General features: G+C 37.7%; 1 long non-coding RNA gene and 1 pseudogene across 1 annotated transcript in view; one reads left to right on the forward strand and one right to left on the reverse strand.

The window, feature by feature from the left end:
* Window positions 1–1,533: 1,533 nt before the first annotated feature.
* Window positions 1,534–13,582, reverse strand: part of LOC123384958 — a 43,567-nt gene continuing 31,518 nt past the window's right edge. Inside the window, exon 5 of the long non-coding RNA XR_006596804.1 lies at window positions 1,534–1,679. This is a non-coding gene — a long non-coding RNA (uncharacterized LOC123384958). The remainder of the gene's footprint in view (window positions 1,680–13,582) is intronic.
* On the forward strand, window positions 11,322–11,420 carry LOC111560327 (annotated as a pseudogene).

Here is a 13,582-nt window from a genome sequence, read left to right on the forward strand (position 1 = left end):
CCGATTAATGAATTTGGACTACTCTGATGGAAAACCCATCTTCGGCCCGAGACTAAACTGGGATTTCCTGCTGCCTTTGCAAATATGAAATGTGGGAACTGTAGGCTCAGGCATGTCTGGGAAGGGAGAGAAGGAGGAGAGAGAGAGAGAATGAGAGAAAGAGGGAAAGTGAGAGTGAGAGAGAAAGAGAGACTGTAGAGAGGACTCCATCCAAGTCCATGAAGCCAAACAATTGTGGGAGGATGACAGAGCTGGGATAGTGAGGGTTCTCATCACCATTCAAAACAGTGTGATCCTGCTCACTTAGTACACGTGGCCCAACAAACCGAGGCTTTAACCAATCAGCTGCTCCTCTTCCTTTGGAAAGAGCAAATAAAGAAGGGGGGGTGGGCAAAGCAGAGAGGGAAACCTGAGCAGTGGGAGAAAAAGTGTTCTTTGTGCTCTGTGGCATTATTGATATTCAGTTTTATTATGGGGCTAAGTGGCCTTTTGTACATTTGCCCTAGGATATTATAATACTGTGTTTCTATGGGAAAATATTGTGTCTATGAATTCTAAATAAGTGACTCATAAATGAAGTTCTGGACTGCAACACATCAAGCAAATTTAGCTGCTTTTCAGATGAACTGTGCATGCCCCCTGTGCTGTGATGGTTTATGCAGGAGTATACCTTGTCAGCAATGACTGGACAGTCCTCCCAGAGTTCTATAGAATGAAGATGTAGATACATTTTCTTCTTAGACTATGCCAGGAAATACATATTTTTCAGCAAATAATACAAACACAAATTAATGTAATCACTTATTAAGCTAGTAAATGCAATCAAAGTGGAAATTATTCTGGAAATAATAGCAATTTTTTCTATTTATATATTCACTGTACTAGAAAAATTATTGTATCAATTATCATTTAGTGCATTGTAAACCATCCCAAAATGTAGTGGTTGAAACAAAAGCTATGACTTGCATGTCCATAAGAGGCAATATGCAAGGCCTCTTGAGGCCCAGGCTTATAATGGTACATTGTCATTTCCATTTCATTCTGTTGCCCAAGACAAGTCACATGGCTAAAGCTGAAGTCAAGGTGTGGAGAAATATATTCTGCTCCTTTAGTGGGTAGGATTGCAAGATCGATGGGAAAAGGCAAGGACACTGGAAGGGGCAGAGAATTAGAACGAAGGATGCAATCTACCACAGTGATCATTGGCCCCATAAACTTAAATTAGATACTACTCCTTGAAGATTCAATTGTCTCTGTGAGTACATAGGAATTAAGGATCAGGGAAAGGAGGGCATGGTAAGGTTGTGAATGGCATGTTCTGTAAAGGCACAATGCTTAAACCTGCCATTTAAAGACTTAAGACTCCTTGAATCTGGGAATATTTTATATATTTTTTTTCAACGTTTTTTATTTTATTTTTGGGACAGAGAGAGACAGAACATGAACGGGGGAGGGGCACAGAAAGAGGGAGACACAGAATCGGAAACAGGCTCCAGGCTCTGAGCCATCAGCCCAGAGCCTGACGTGGGGCTCGAACTCACGGATCGCGAGATCGTGACCTGGCTGAAGTCGGACGCTTAACCGACTGCACCACCCAGGCGCCCCGAATCTGGGAATATTTTAAAGCATTTGCTCCACTGGTCCTGCAGAGAAAGCTGAAGTCATCCTTCATCTTGGAGCTGAGACAAATAGAATCAGTCAAGAACTTTCCAATCAGGTAGGAGTCCCAGTTAATTGGGGAAGTCTTTTGTTGTTGTTGTTATATTTATTTATTTATTACAAAAGAGAGAGAAAACATGAGTGAGGGAGGGGCAGAGAGAGGAGAGAATGAGAATCCTAAGCAGGCTTCGCACCATCAACTCTGGAGCCTGAGTCTGACACAGGATTGAAACTCAAGAACCCGTGAGATCATGACCTGAGCGGAAAATGGATGCTTAACTGACTGAGCCACGCAGGCATCTCTGGGGAAGTCTTAAAAAGGGCTCTAAGTGCTAGAGATATGCCTCTGGCTCCTTACTCTTATCGGGATTACATAGAGAAAAGAATAATAGAATAATTGGTTTGGTGACTATGCTTAACTTTTTTGGGGGCAGTGTATAAATAAAAAGGTTCTATATTTTCCATAACTCTCCTGACATTTGTGCTAAATGACCATCTCCCCCAAACCTTTTCCTCTAGTATATACTTTCTTAACAACATGTTGGCCAGTTTAATAATTTTTTAGCTCATTTTGGTTATTTGAACAGTCTAATTCTGGCATTTAAGATTCACTCCTTTTCTCAAAAATGATTCAAAGTAATCTTCTCTTTCCTCCACTCTTCTCTTTCCTTCACTCAGACTAGTTCTGAGTGGAGGGACCATGGTTGCATCTGTGTCCATCTTCTTATCCTTCTTCCAGATGTTTTTCAAGTGGGGGTTGGGGTTGGGGAGGAGGGGCTGAGTTGCAGACCTCTTCTTGGTTAACCATGACTGCACTTCTGTTCAAGGTCTACACAGGCTGACAAGAAGGCTCCAACAATCTTCACAAGTAACAGGGGAGGGGCCCTCTTTGCCTCCATCCTGCTTCCCAACACACACACACACACACACACACACACAGAGAGAGAGAGAGAGAGAGAGAGAGAGAGAGAGAGCTTACATTGCCCAAAGGTATAGCCCTGGTTCTCATCTTTTAGCAAATTGTGAGGTCAGCAGGGACACATGGGATCCATCTTTTAATGGAAACCAACAGATCACAGGCAGAGTGGTCCTTGGATCTCACCTTGCCCTCTCTCTCCCCAAATTTCTGCCCCTATTCAGATCACATGGGGGCCAAGCAACATGTCCACTCTTGAACCAAAGCCTGTGTGAGGATAAAAATGTTGGCCTCCTCTTCAAGGTACTGCAATCTTTAGAAAAAATCCTCTCTTTTCCTTTTTCCTTCCCATTAGCTTTGGGGAAGGGAAAGCTACACCTCTTTCACTCTCAGTCCTTTCAGGGAGGCAATCAGAGATGAGAGGTGCATAGAATTGGTTGTAGGAACAATTGGTTGTAGGAACAATAAGAGAATATGGCTGGCTCCAGATGCTGGTAACTCTCTGATTTTAAACTGTGGACGTACTTAGTGATTTTTGACTTTAGTTTGGCGCCCTAGCTGCAGTTTAGGGACAACAGGAAAAGTCTTACTGTACGTCCTATTTGTTTTAGAATCAGGCAGAACTTGTTTCAAATCTGGGCTCTGCTACTTACTACTGAGTCTCATTTTCTTCATCTGTAAAATGGTGTTACTAGAAATGATTTCTCAGGGCTATTATGATGCTAAAATTAATGCATGAATGTCATTTGGCTCCCTTATAAAATGTGTTAATTACTATTTGTTATTTTTTTAATCATCCCATCCTCCACATCCACCTCCTGCACCTTACTTGAAACCACTTTTGTGCATATTTATGTAGACAGATATAAATGTATATGTGTGTATAGAAGATCTAGGATTTGATATTTTTGCCCCTTGAATCCATATTATGTTATTGGTGTAGAAAAATATGCTTGGGACATAAATCTTCAACATTCAGTAGTAATAGTCCTATGTTCTTATATGATTCATATGAGTCATAAGTTACTGAGGGCATCAAGTATGGACTTTCTACTTCCTGCAGCACATTGTGTAGGTGTATTATTACCAGAAATCCTCCATAATCCTACCCAGTCATTTTGGTCTCTGTTTTTACAGAAATGACTAGGATGAAAGAAAAGAAAGATTGAAACAAAGAAATGTGATTGTTTTTATGTTTTACCATCAAGAATATTGTTTTAGTTAAAGTGAGACCATTCAAATGAGAATAAACAAATTTAAATAAAAAAGAATTTTGATGATGATTTCTAAACTGAATGGGGTTTTACCTGATAAAATCTACAAAGTAGAATATTTATCCTCCAAAAATATCAGCTGAATGTAATCATTAATGCATGTTTTCACGCCTTCAAATACAATAGAATTTTTAAAAACTCAATAGTTTGAGAGCTTTTTAGGAGACCTGGGCTCTCTGTTTCCAGAAAAGAAAGGTAGTTCAGATATTCTTTCAACAAACATTTGTTAAATTACAAAGCTGAAGAGGCTCTGTCCTTCTCCACTGCTGTAAAGTTTAGTTTAAAGCTCCTCTAATAGAGGAGAAATGAAGTGATCAAACAAACAAAAACCATACTTCAGTATCTTCTTATTCTCTACTGCCTAACACTGGCCTCCACCAGCTCCACCAAGTTTTGACACCCCTAACACTGCTATGACCACCTCTGCCATCACAAAACAATCTTAAAAAAAGTTCTGCTGTATTTGCCCTACAGGAAAGTCTGCAAAATTAGAGAAATCTTGATTCCTTCCTTCTCAAAGATTCACCATCTATAAAATGTACACAATATTGTCCTGACTTGTCACAATTACCCAGTTACCAGTGTCTTCCGTAGGTAGCATTTGGAAAAGACAGTGAACAAATATGCCGAAAATACCTATACTTAGGGCCTGCTTTCATTTACACACACACACACACACACACACACACACACACACACACACAATACAAACACATAGCCTAAAAGTAACTGGGAGAAAGGCAGAATTTATGATTGATTTTATTTTATTTTATTCTATTTTATTTATTTATTTATGAGAGAGAGAGGGCTCAATCCCATGATCCTGGGATCATGACCTGAACCAAAATCAAAAGTCTGTTGCTTTACAGAATGAGCCACCCAGGCACCCCTGATTTTATTTTTAGACAGAGACTGCAAGAGGATGCACTCATAGCTATGGCTGATTTGACTAATAAAAATGACTATAATAGTTCTTACGAAAATATTCCATGAGTTGTATGCACGTACATAGATAACGGCCAAGAAATTAGAATAACAGGATGTTGGAATTGAAGGGTCTCAGAAGCCACTAGTCCAAATCTCTCATTTTACTGATAAGGAAATTTAGGTTTCTGGCTGTGTCAGGAAAAATTTGTAAGACAAATGGGAAAAAAAAAATCACTTGCACACCCTTCCAGGTCAACTAGTTCTAAAGGGGGCTGAGACCAGTCTTTGAGTTATTTTATACCTCTGTAAGTCTTAGAAAATCTACAGTAATGCAAATTAGTTTTGCCCATATTAATGCAAATGAATTATTTTCATGTGGAAAATAATTGATTATAACTCTGTGGATATTGACCAGTTTTCCATCTGCTTACAAATTTCTTTCAGCATTCCTAAAGATATATAAGATTTTGAACCAGTTTTTTATTTTACTGGCTCCCTCATTAATTAATGTATTAAGTAAAATCACGGCCACCATCTTAATTCCCATTTAGCATATCAAGGAACAGACTTGGCCAAATATACTCTAGAGTTTTTATGGAGGGCCAGATATTAAAAGGTAGAGGGCAAGCTTGCTTCGTTTGTCTCTAGATGGTTGTGAGAAAAGAAAGGAGATAGAGCAGTGACAGGGAATGGCCAGATGCAGGCCCCAATATCAGTTACAGAAAAGAAAAGAAAGAAATATCTGGGTTTTGTTATAAAAGTGATTTCCTGAACCCAGTCCAGTCCTACTGAATCGGTCTGTGAATTTGAGCCTCACACACACTCAGGTTTAAAAATCATTGTTCCAGAGTCACAAAAATACTTTCAGGCTATTAAAAAGGGAGGGAAAACATGAATTAAATGAGACAAGAAAAGAAAGCCTTACAACTATGATCTAGTTCAAATTTTAATAGGGAACTATACTGTATATCTTTGGTGCAATGGCTTCAAATGCTGGTATAGTTTTGGCAGTATTATCTTGTATTTCATTTAAAGCAACTACCAGAGAGTGCTTTCATATGGTTCTTCAAGCACAGCGAGGCTTTTCCTGTGATGCTATTTTGAGTGATAGCTGCAGAATCCATCCCTCCCAAGAAGCTCCTCCTTCAGAGGGAAGAATTAAAGTCAGAATCCTTCTCTGATGGGGATTTATTAATTTTACGATTAACAAAGAAAACGTGATATTTTGTTTGTTTGATGTTTCAGAATTTAAAACACTAGTTCTAATAGAGAAGATGCCCACGCTCCACCCATTCTGCAGAAGCCAAACAAATTTTTTCAAAACAGAAAATAGCGTTATCCTTACAGAAAAATACAAGGTGGCAAACTGTGCAAGGCACAGGGCAACTCCCGAGCTTTTGGGGCCAGATACACTTGAGCTCTGGAGCATGTTTAATGTGGCTCTGGTCTTAAAGGTTCTAAAAATATCAGTGTAACCAAATTAATTAGGTTACAGAAGACTTGGACTTCAGCAAAACTTAAAACTTTCTTGCCTTTCATGTCTGAGTGTGTACATCCAGACTAGTTCAAATATTGGGAAACTAAAATAGATTCTATTAAGTTGTTAAAAAAAAAAAACCAACAACCCCCTAACTGTTTCATGAGCAGCAAAGAAAAAGAGGCATTGTTAGAGCAAATTACTGAAATATAACTTCTGCCAAACTGCGTTTGTGCTGTTAAGGTAACCCCAGTGATTTCCCTATATCCCATCTATCAATAACCTCAATTCCTACATGTGCCCTGTGCTTGTCACCAAAGGGGCTGTAAGAAAAATAAGTGTTGGCCTTCTAGGAGCCTTCGTATTGTTTAATAGTAATATTGATATGCTGTGGAACTATTAAAGCCACTCTTCTCGGTTAACACCAGATATTAAAATTACACAAATAAAATACATTGTTGGCCAGGCTTAAGCTACGTTTAATGTTATATTTGTTGAAGAACTAAGGTTAAGTCTCCACCCTGTAATATAGGTCTCTTAGATGACATGTGAAAAGATTGACTTATAGCTGTAGCTCATGATAAAGTCCTCCAATGACTCCTCTTGAGTGAACTAAGTCTGACTGAAGAATAGATCCTAGACAGTGAGACTGCTTGTTATAGAAATGAATGCATACTTTCCATTATAAACTCCTGACATGAGTGTTAACAGAATTCAGTAAGTATGGGCCATGCCCTGAAATGTCTATAGATGACTTAATCACTTAAGCAACAACTTAATTCAGGCTCTGGAAGTATTGCCCACCCACCCACCTTTGCTCATAATATTCAAGTGATATAACGTAGTTTTGAAAAACCACTCTGAACAAAGCATGGAGTTAAATAGTCATCAGAATACAGCTCAGGGATATGGAGATCCTAGTTGTTCAAATGGCAACAAGACTGGCAAAGTTGTATTGTTATAGAAAATCTACTCTATTTGTAGCAGGGCCCTCTATTATGTTCTAATAACACGGGAATTAACTCTCCTTGTAGTGTTTTAATAGAAAAAGAAAACACTGGGAGTAGAGGACTAAACAAAATTCAAAATATTTTGCTGCAGGTCTTTTTGGGATCTTTTCTTATGCCAATATCCCCTAGTAGAGCAGGAGATAAGATATGTACAATTTCCCAGATATATCTGACTATTGTATTAAGTTCAACTAGTAGTGACAGAAAAAATGAAAATATAAGTGTCTTAATGTCTTAAACTAGATAAAAGTTTGTTACCGTCTTAAGTAAAATTCTGGAGATGTATAGGCCAGAGCTACTTTGGCCCTTTAAGGTATCATGGCTCAGTCTCCCACTGTTAAGACCACCTCATGGTATCATATGGCTGCTACAGCTCCAATCAGTACATCTGCAATCCATGCAGCATGAAGGAGGACATGAAAAGAAGAGAATCCCCTAACCTATCAAGGATGCTTCCTAGAAGTTGGAAAGCGACTTTTGACTATATCTTATTGATTGGAACTTAGTTCTATGGCCACATCTACATGAAAAACTGCTGAAATGTAATCTTTATTCTGTGTAGCCACATGCCTGGTTAAACATTCTGTTTTTGAGGAAGAGGAGCAGAGGACCATGAACAATCTCTGACACAACCATGAAACTCTACTTCATGGAGCATGTCACAAAATAAAGTTGTGAAAGTGTTGATGTAAATTAATTACTTTTGCCACTATTTTCTCAACTGCTAAGAGTCAATGTCCAAGGTAATCCATTGGAAGAGTCTGAAAACTAGGACTGGCAAACTGACTTACTAAACCATTCTTTTACAGGTACCAGAAACACAAAAAGGAGAATTAATGGTATTTCATTTGAATCTAGCCACTGCAATAATTTACTTGAAAGTATGATGTTTCCTAAAAACCAAGAAGCCATCTCTTTGAGATGTAATTGTCAAAAAAAAAAAAAAAAAAGACAGAAACCTTATTTTCCAGTTTCTGTGGGAAAGTAGGATGTTAACTTGAGCGGGCACCTTGCTCCAAATCACAAAATGACCTCCTATCATAAAGATATGACAAGTTTGTTTTCCTTTGGATAAAGCCAATTAGCTAACATAGATGGCCATCCCAATGATCAGATTTAAATTTAGGGGGAGCTGTGTGTGACAAATGGTGCTGTCAAGTCCTCTTATTTGAGGAATAGTTACTGTTTATTTTGACAACTTGTAGGGAGTGTGTTGTATCTGCCTGGCTTTATAAAAGGGTGAGATTTCTTTCTGGTTTTGCAGTCTTTTAGTGGATTGTCTGAGATGCACATCACATTCTGGTTTAATGCTTATTCAGTATAGAACTGTTTTTCCCCTTTTCCTTTTGTGGAGAATTTTTCTCGGTTGGTGGGAGATTTTTTAAATGTATAGTTCCCCAACATTGTCCTCAAACTCTTTTACACCATATTAGTATATTCTCCACTGCAAGTAACAGATTACTGTAATTTGATGTTGAACTGGAGCTTAATAAGCCTTTCCTTAGTTGGTGTGGCTAGCAAACATTCAATTAAAGGAAAAAGATTTTCTGTTAAAGATGTTGGTCGACATTCCATGCTTCCAAATTCTTGGGTGTTGAATTCTGTGTCCACCACAGACTCAGTGAGATTCTTTGTATATTGTGACTTTTTTGTGACTATAAAACCAGCTGCATTGCTCAATACAGGCTACCCACCATGAAGATAAGAAGGCCCCATTAGCCTTTAAAGTATTAGTTGCTTAGGGGGCCATAACACAATACCATGAACTGGATGGCTTAAAGCAACAAAAGTTATTGCCTCACAGTTGTGGAGGTTAGAAGCTTGAAATCAAAGTGTCAGCAGACCTACATTCACTTTGAAACCTGTCAGGCAATACTTCCTTGCCTCTTCCTAGCTTCTGGTGGTTTGTAGGCAATCTTTTGTGTTGCAGCTACACAGCTCCAATCTCTGCCTTTGTGGTCACATGGCATTCTCTCTCTGTCTTCACAGCTATATTCTAAGGACATCAGCGCTGTTGGAGTAGGGCTCCACTCTTCTTAACTAATTCCATCTACAACTATCCTATTTCCAAATAAGGTCACATTCTGAGGTACTGAGAATGAAGACTTTAACATACCTTATTTGGGGGGACACAATTCAACCTGTAACACTTCATAAGAACGACCAAAACTTAAAGTTACACTTGCCAGCCCTGCCAGATGTCTCAGTCTCCACGTGTTAAGGATGCAAGTGCTAAAGTGCTCTCCAAAATTTTCTCCTAGTTTCCTTTTCAAATAATAGAGAGAAAAATTCACCCTGTCCAAGTTTTGAAGTAATCAAAAAGTGATTAGCATTTGGAGGTAAAACCTAAACAATTTTTTAACTGGTAAGGGCTCTGCTAGAGAACATGGTTTATATCTGTGTGTAGGTGGGCTTCCTGATACTGAAGCCCAGGATTCAATGTACCCATCCAGTGCCAAGGCAGCCAAGTCACGCATACATCACTGATATATAAGGATACACCTAAGTTCAACCTTAACCCTGGTATTTTGCCAGAAGGTCCAAATGACAGATGCCTACTTTCACAGCATTTCTCACATCTTAAACTTGTGGGTGATCAGAGATCATGTGATATTATAGGTGACCATCACAGCTAATCAGTGTAGCAGTGGCAGTAACACAAACAAGAGATGTGAACAAGAGATGTCATTTTGGTCTATCATTAATCTAAATAAATAACTGGGTATTCACTTTCAAATTATGGCCAAGCGCTCAAGATTGAACTTGTGTTAAAACTCTTCTTATCAAATTCTGTGAAGATGACAGTGGTGGAAGAGGCATAGCTTTTAGATCTTCCCAAATTCCAACGTAAAAGAGACAGTGGACAGCATTTACAACAAAGCTAGGTGACAAGGTACTCCAGGAACCCCAAAAATGCAAACCAGCAAGAGCCACAAGACCAGCGCATCATCAGCACCTGTTTCAGAGAAAACAGAAAAGCTACGGGATGATTCACAACCTGACAATAAGAGACCCTAAAATGGCCACCAGATACTCATGGGGAGGCACAGTGGCCAGTAAGAGCAACCGCAGAAATGAGAGGGAGTCAGCCCTAGATTAGCAGATGAGGCAAGGGTCCTGCAGTAAGTCAGGCTGATCGCTTAGCAGCACCACGTTCCCACCTTCTACAGGGGCTCACACTCAGATGGAATAGGAGGGGCTAAATCAAAATTGATCAGGAAGAAACAACATAGATGGAGGAAAGAGAGGGTCCTGATAAAAGTCGGCCAGACCAATAGAGCAAAAAACCAAAAACAACTCAGAAAAATCACCTTAAAAAATTAAAAAAAATTTTTTTTAACACTGCACAGAAACACTGTTGTTAAAACAAATATCCTTCTGATAATCAGGAGAACTAAATTCATATAAAAATGAATAACAGAAATGTTTCAAGGCCAAAACCCAAAGATATTACATGTTTTCAATAAAAAGTCCTATTTGAGAATTTTTCACATCCTGTGAGGATGAAGTAAATTATAGTTTTTGTCACCTTCAATTTCATGAAGAAGAAAAAAATTAAAAATCATAATAAATTACTTTTAATTTTGACACAACAGAATTTAAAGAGAAAGGAAAATGGGAAATATTTAAAACATTTTCATTTCACTAATCATCTTTCAATTTGTGACTACTAAACTTACTATATCAATTTTCAAAATTATTTTCAGATGTATTCTTGATTCCTACTTCTTCCTCTTATATTTGATTTTGGTCTTGATTTCAGTCACATATTGACTTTAGCTCCTGGCTTTTTAGCATTTAGAAAAAATATGTATAGTGCATCTCAATCCTATAAGATTTATGATCTGGATGACAAAAAAAGGACATGAATTCTCAGTGGGTTACTTACTCCCAAAAGAAGAATAAGAGAAAGAGGCTGGGATGTGCCCCCTCAACCTCTCTAGACCCATCAATCAGATTAAGTCTTTATCAGTTATTTACTGCTGTTTAAAAGTCACTTGAAAGCTTAGTGGCTTAAAAGGACAAAAATTTTATCTGTTCACAGTACCATGGGTTGTGCTTGCTTCAGCAGGCACTAGAATTGGAACAATAAAGAGAAAGTTAGCATAGCCCCTATGCAAAATAACGTGCAAATTCATGAAGCGTTCCATGTTGTTAAGGGGTCAAATCATCAAGAAGATATAATAATTGTAAATATAGGCACTGAACATCAGAGAACCAAAATATATTAAGCAAATAGTAACAATTCTGTAGGGAGAAGTTGACAACAATATAATAATAGTAGGAGACTTCAATACCTCACTTTCAGCAGTGGATAGTTCAGCCAGAGAGAATATCAACAAGAAAATGTTGAACTTGAACCGTACATTGGACCAAATGGACCTAACAGACATATACAGAATGTTCTGTCCATGAGCAGCAGAATATGCATTCTTCTCAAGTGCACACAGAACCTTCCCCAAGATAGATCAGATGATAGGCCACAAAGCAAGTCTTAGCAAATTAAGAAGACTGAAATCATACCAAGTGTTTTCCAACCACAATAGTATAACTAGAAATCAACAAGAGGAAAGTTGGAAAATTTATAAGCATGTGGAAACTAAACAACATACTCCTGAACAGTCCATGGGTCAAAGAAGAAATAAAAAAGTAAATTAAAAAAAAAGTCAAAACAAATGAGAATGGAAACACATGGGATGCTACACGAGCAATTCTGAGAGGAAAGTTTATAGTGATAAATGCACACATACATGCTGAGAAAATAGAAAGATCACAAATAAACAACCTAACTTTATACCTCCAGGAACTAGAAAAAGAAGAACAAACTAAGCCCACAGTGAAGGAAAGTAAACATTAGAGCAGAAATAAATAAAATACAGACCAGAAAAACACTAGAAAAGACCACTGAAACTAAGCTGGTTTTTTAAAAAAGGTAAACAAAATTGACAAAACTTTAGCCACACCAACTAAGAGGAAAAAAAAAGAGAAACTCAAGTGAATAAAATCATAAATGAAAGAGGAGACATTACCCCTGGGATTACAGAAATACATAGTATCATAAGAGACTACTATGAGCAATTGTAGACCAAAAAAAAGATAAGCCAGAAGAAATGGATAAGTTCCTAGAAACATACAACCTACCAAGCCTGAATCAGGAAAAATAGAAAATCTTAACAGACCAGGATGCCTGGGTGGCTCAGTCAGTTAAGCATCTGACTCTTGGTTTCATCTCAGGTCATGATCTTATGGTTCATGGAATCGAACCCCTTGTTGGGTTCCTTGATGACAGCACAGAGCCTGCATGGGATTCTCTCTCTCTCTACCCATCCCCTGCTGGCTCATACACACATTCACTCTCTCACAATAAATAAAGAAACTTAAAAAAAAAAGAAAACCTTAACAGACCAATAATAAGTAAGAAGATTGAATTAGTAATCAACAACCTCCCAACACTAGAAAGCCCAGGAGCAGAAGCTTCTCTGGTAAATTATATCACATATTAAAAGAATAATTAACAACAACTCTTTTCGGATTCTTCCAAAAAAATTGAACAGGCATGAGCATTTTCATTCTTCTTTATTTTATGAGGCCAGCATTACCTTGATACCAAAAACCAGATAAGTATACTACAAACAACAACAACAACAACAACAACAACAAATTAACACAACAGCAAAACCCTATAGAACAATATCCCTGATGAATATAAATACAAAAACTCTTAACAAAATATTAGTGAACTAAATTCAACAGCACATTAAGTGCTTTATCCCTGGGATGCAAGGATGGGTCAACATACACAAATCAATAAATGTGATAAACTGCATTAATAGAATAAAAGATAAAAGCCATGTGTTTATTTCAATATATTTGGAAAAAGCATTTGACAACACACAAAATCTTTCATGACAAAAACTTTCAACAAATTGGGTATACAAGAAACACACCTTAAAAGCCATATATGACAGACCCACAGCTAACATCATACTCAATGGTGGAAGATTGAAAGCTTTTTCTCCAAAATCAAGAACAAGATCAGGGTGCCCACTCTCATTTGATAGTACTGGAAGTCCACCAAATAAAACTCATCCAAGTAGGAAAGGAAGAAGTAAAACTGTCATTATTTGCAGATGATAAACTTTACGTGTATGAAATCCTGAAAACACAACCAAAAACTGCTAGAACTAATCAATGAAATCAGTGAAGTTTCAGGATATAAAATGGACATACAGAAATCAATTGTGCTTCCACCTACTAATAACAAAATGTCTGAAAAAGAAATAAAGAAAACCATCCCATTCATAATAGCATCAAAAAT

The sequence above is a fragment of the Felis catus genome, chromosome B1 (genome assembly GCF_018350175.1).
Source record: "Felis catus isolate Fca126 chromosome B1, F.catus_Fca126_mat1.0, whole genome shotgun sequence".
In the NCBI taxonomy this organism is placed as follows: domain Eukaryota; kingdom Metazoa; phylum Chordata; class Mammalia; order Carnivora; family Felidae; genus Felis; species Felis catus.